Source organism: Balaenoptera acutorostrata, chromosome 3, assembly GCF_949987535.1.
Source record: "Balaenoptera acutorostrata chromosome 3, mBalAcu1.1, whole genome shotgun sequence".
Classification (NCBI taxonomy): Eukaryota; Metazoa; Chordata; class Mammalia; order Artiodactyla; family Balaenopteridae; genus Balaenoptera; species Balaenoptera acutorostrata.
The window spans coordinates 140,344,505-140,349,185 of record NC_080066.1 but is presented as its reverse complement, the minus strand read 5'-3'; the positions used below and the strand labels follow the sequence as shown (position 1 = coordinate 140,349,185).

Sequence of the window (4,681 nt, the reverse complement as noted above, 5' to 3'; positions counted from 1 at the left end):
TATCATGCTGCTCCTCATTCCTAACCTCTATGATTCATTCATAGTATTTCACCAAATGCACTCATAAAGTGGGATTAATCACACTTGCCTATTATAGTGGACAGCTACTGCTTTTCTCTTAATCTTCAGATAAAAGCATTTGAATCTCCTCTGAGGAATACAACTTCCCTATTCAATCCATGGTGTTACGAATACAGATGTTCTCATCCCCAACTCCAAAGATGGGCACATACATCAGGACTGATGGAACCAGAGCCTGGACTCCTGCTGTCCTTGGTCTTTGGTGCCCTGCTCCATCCTTCTATGCAGCAGTGGATTTTGCCCCCAGGCCAAGTTGGAAACATCATCTCTGAAGAAATTTAGTCAGTGTATGTGGTGTATTCATGCAATAGTAATTCAGAGTAGGGGTTGGCACACCAGAGAGGACCCAATTTGCATTGGTATTTAGAGAGAGGCCCAGCCTGACTACCTGCCCCCAGAACCCTAAAGTAAATCCTATCATCCACATTCCTATTGACAAACACAAAATCTAGCTCTAATTTTGGAGCCGAACAAAGGAAACCTCACCAAAGCCACCTATACCAATTGGACTTGTCCTTGATTCACAAGTAAATGAGTAAAAGACCATGTGTTGGTAGGAAATTCTGTACCTCAAGTTTATTTGGAGAACAACCAAAATAAATATCAAAATAACTGACCTAGACAGTGGAAATATAAAAAATTCATAAAACATAAGAAGCTACAAGGAATTCTCATCAATGTCCAAAAAGAGAAGATAATGTATTCATTCAAACCAAAAGAGACTACTATGAAAAAAGAGCAGTTGGAAAACAATGAAGATTTCATGGAGATTAAAAATACAATCACCAAAATAAAAAAATAACTCTAAGCAATGCAAGAAAATCTCCTGGAATATAGAGGAAAAAGACCAGAGACAGAAAACATGAGGGAAAAAATGTCAAGAGGAGTAGAGCAACTAAAAGAACCAATCAATACCTGTCCAACAGGAGTTTCAGGAATAGAGAATAGAGAAAAAAATTTTAAATAATAGAAGAACATACCCCAGAGTTGATATAAGATATAAAAATTCAAATTGAAAGGGCTTATTAAGTATAGAACAGGATGAGTTTGAAAAAGAAAAAAAGATTCATTCTGAAATTTCAGAACAGGTATAAAGAGAACACACCAAAAGCTTTGGGGGGGGGGGCGCCGGTTAGGGCAAAGAGGTTACTACAAACAAGTAACAATTTCAGGGATTCCATTGATACATGGGATGCAAGAAAGCAATGGGGCAGAGCAGAGCAGACCAGCTGTGGGAGATGCTTGACATTCCAGCCAGAGAAGTGGCCACTGGTGGAGTGGAGCAGGCCAGGGACCACTTACACCTGAGACAGATGATAGACCAGCACATGCCAGAGGTAGAAGTCCAAGTAAAATGTTGAAGGAACAGCCTCATTGAGCAACCAAGAGTGTCAGTCGTACCCAGTGCAATCTAGCAGCTGTAAATATCTGTAGTGGATTTCCAGGTGAAACCAAGACAGGTATTCTTAGCTGAGACACCAAGAGGTGGTTAAAGCAGTATTGGAACATCAAGATAGCTTATTCCAAGTGAAAAATCAGACAATGTAATAAAGGTATTATCCAGGAAAAAAAAAAATAGAAAAGCAAGCAAGAAAGCAATGAAGTAATGCTTTCAAACAACTAGGAAAAAATATTTTGAGCATAAAATTCTATATGCAGGCACACTATCAACCAAGTGTGAAAGTGAAATGAAGACATTTCATACATGCAAAGACTTAGAACGGTTCTTACGTATCTCTTCTGAAAAAAGTTGAAAAGTACCAAAATACACTTTAGCAACACCAAAGAGGAATCCCATGACAAAGGATGACACAGGATCTAAGAAACAGCAGGAGAAACCCACAAAGGCCATAAAAAGAAATAATGGGGATAGATTTGTGCAATGTGACAATAAAATAGTCTGTTTAAAAGTAAGCATTCTGGACTTCCCTGGTGCACAGTGGTTAAGAATCTGCCTGCTAACGCAGGGGACATGGGTTCGAGCCTTCGTCTGGGGAGATCCCACATGCTGCAGAGCAATTAAGCCTGTGAGCCACAACTACTGAGCCTGTGCTCTAGAGCCCACGAGCCACAACTACTGAGCCCGTGTGCCACACGACTGAAGCCTATGTGCCTAGAGCCCGTGCTCCGCAACAAGAGAAGCCACCATGATGAGAAGCCCATGCACTGCAATGAAGAGTAGACCCTGCTCGCCCCAACTAGAGAAAGCCCACACATGGCAACAAAGACCCAGTGCAGCCAAAAATAAAACAAATAAAATAAATACATTTATAAAATAAAAATAAAATTAAAATTAAAAAAATAAAAGTAACCATTCCAAAAACAGTACAAATAAAAACTGGGATAATTATGAAACATTTTCTCTTTCAACAAGAGAAAAGGAGGGACAATTACAGACTCTGTGAAAATTGTGGTCCATAGATGCAGTAAGCTAGGACAAGGCATTCATTTGAGAAATGGATAAACTGTAAGAAAAGAATATCCATTTCAATTTGTTACAGGAAATTCTCAGAGTAGCACAGGTTTAGGAACATAAAATTACAACTCTTTCTCTATGGATTCAATCATCCCACCTAGATCTGTAACAGACAAAGTTACATAATCATAATACTATAAATGCTATTATTTGGACTTGAATTTCATAATGAACTTATAAATGAAGTATGGAAAATTCAATTATAGTTACAAAAAAATGTAAGTGTTGTTAAAAACTAACTATGCAAAATGAATTACAAAGTTGAAAAGATTTCTGGTTTCTGGTCAGGAATATAAGGTGCTTGAAAATCATCACTCCATCCTAACAACAAACAAAAAGCTGAACAAACTGAAAATCAACAGCTCTTCTTAGATCCATCAGAGAATTGAGGTCACAAGGCAAACTGCTGCCCTCAAAATTGGAGAGAAAGACAGGCAGGTAGAATCACAATTTACTGGAGGAGAAACCTACATGGAAACCAGACCACATTCTTTAATCCAGGACATCAGGACCAGTTTTCAACAAAAAGTTACAAGGCAAACTAAAAGGCAAACAACACAGTTTGAAGAGATGGATATATAGAGAGATCAGACTACTGATCTAGTCAAATAGACTACTATTTGATCAGAATCAAATTCAGATATGTCAGGGATGTTGGAATTATCAGACCAAGTATTTAAAACAGCTATGATTAATATGCTAAGACCCCTAATGGATAAAGTAGACAACATGCAAGAATAGATGGGTAAGAAAGATGGAAATTCTAAAAAGGAATTGAAAAGAAATCTAGAGATCAAAAACAGAAATGAAGACTGTGATAGCTTCTGATAGGCTTTGGTGGGCTCGTTAGTAGGCTGAACATGGCTGAGGAAGAAGCATGAGGATATGTCAATAAAAACTTCCAAAACTGAAAAGCAAAGAGAAAAAAGACTGAAAAAATGGAACAGAATATTCAAGATCCATGGGACAACTACAGAAGGCATAACATAGGTATTCCTTTTGGGAATGTCAGAAAGACAATTTCCTCAAATTAATATTAGACACCAAACCACACATCCAGGAAGCTCAAAGAACAATAAGCAGGATAAATGTCCCCAAAATTGCACACAGGCATATGATATTCAAACTGCAAAAAATCAAAGATAAAAAAATTTTGAATGAGGCCAGAGGGGGGAAAATGTCTCACCTATAGAGGAACAAAGATAAGAACTAACATCTGACTTCTCAAAAACTGTGCAAGTAAGCAGAGAGTGGAGGGACTTCCCTGGTGGTGCAGTGGTTAAGAATCCGCCTGCCAATGCAGGGGACACGGGTTCGATCCCTGGTCCAAGAAGATCCCACATGCCATGGAGTAACTAAGCCCATGTGCCACAACTACTGAGCCTGCCCTCTAGAGCCCGCGTGCCACAACTACTGAAGCCCACGTGCCTAGAGCTCGTGCTCTGCAACAAGAGAAGCCACCACAATGAGAAGCCCGCGCACCACAACGAAGAGTAGCTCCCGCTTGCTGCAACTAGAGAAAGCCCATGCACAGCAACTAAGACCCAATGCAGCCAAAAATAAATAAATTAATTAATTAAAAAAAAAAAAGACGAGGAGTAGAGTGAAATATTTAAAGTGTTGAAGAGAAAGAAACATTGACCTAGAATTCTGCATCCTGGGAAATTATCATTCAAAAGTGAAGGAGAAATAAAGACTTTCTCAGACAAACAAAAACTGAGAGAATTTGTTGCCAATAGACCTGCCTTATCAGAATGTTAAAGGAAGTTCTTCAGAGAGAAGGAAAATTATATAGGTCAGAAACTCAGATTTACATAAAGAAAAGAACATTAGAGGAAGAATAAGCAAAGGTAAAATAAAACCTTTTTGCTAAATCTTAGTTGATCTAACAAATAAAAGTTTGTTCAAAATAATAAAAGCAACAATGTAATCTATGATTTTAGCAAAATGAAAAGAAACTGGAAGGCAGAGACAGAATGAAGTTAAGAGAAGTGTAGGGGCACTAATTTCCTCATCTTACCTAGGAGAGAATCAGATCATTGATGGATCAAGAAAAGAGAGGTTTAACTATATTTTTGTAAGCTACATAGTAACTTATAAAATAATCAAAATTGCATGAAATGG

At 38.1% G+C, this 4,681-nt stretch overlaps 1 pseudogene; it reads left to right on the top strand.

Moving 5' to 3' along the window:
- Positions 1–1,286: 1,286 nt before the first annotated feature.
- On the top strand, positions 1,287–1,574 carry LOC103001631 (SNRPN upstream reading frame protein-like; annotated as a pseudogene).
- Positions 1,575–4,681: the final 3,107 nt, after the last annotated feature.